This window comes from Rhagoletis zephyria, unplaced genomic scaffold (genome assembly GCF_001687245.7).
Source record: "Rhagoletis zephyria isolate East Lansing unplaced genomic scaffold, Rhagoletis_zephyria_1.1 Rzeph_scaffold_01400, whole genome shotgun sequence".
In the NCBI taxonomy this organism is placed as follows: Eukaryota; Metazoa; Arthropoda; class Insecta; order Diptera; family Tephritidae; genus Rhagoletis; species Rhagoletis zephyria.
Window position 1 is genome coordinate 82530 of NW_016158484.1, and position 494 is coordinate 83023.

At 27.9% G+C, this 494-nt stretch overlaps 1 protein-coding gene across 1 annotated transcript in view; it reads right to left on the bottom strand.

Annotated features, from left to right (window-relative positions):
* Positions 1 to 494, bottom strand: part of LOC108363864 (electroneutral sodium bicarbonate exchanger 1-like) — a 33879-nt gene that overhangs the window by 18036 nt on the left and 15349 nt on the right. The window lies entirely within an intron of this gene.

Here is a 494-nt window from a genome sequence, read left to right on the forward strand (position 1 = left end):
TCAAGTGGCGTTTTTATTTTTTCTCTCTGACCGCGGGATTTATTTTTAAAGACTTTGCAATTTCAAAGATATGATTAATTCGAAAAATTATTAAAAAATGCAAGGCAATGTAGATTAAAAATATGGGTAACAAATGCAATAGGAAATTTCTTAGAATTTAAAAAATTTAAATTTTTGGATTCTCCAGCACGATTAGGTAATTTTCAATCTGACAAAGTTAGAGGAACGAAATTCGAACAAATATTGCGAAATTTTAATTATAAAATTTTAAAATTACATTTTCAATATTTACCAGCCCTTCTGCGCTCAAAACGTGAATATGTTTAAATTCTACACGATTTCCTCCTACTTCTTCTCTAAGCACATTTCTCTGAATTTTTTAAATCATTTTTGAATTACTGACGTCAGAGTGAAAAACTAAAAACGCAATTTTACTATATTTGGCCTACGGTTTCGCGAATATATTGATATTTGTGTTTAAAATTTACTATAGC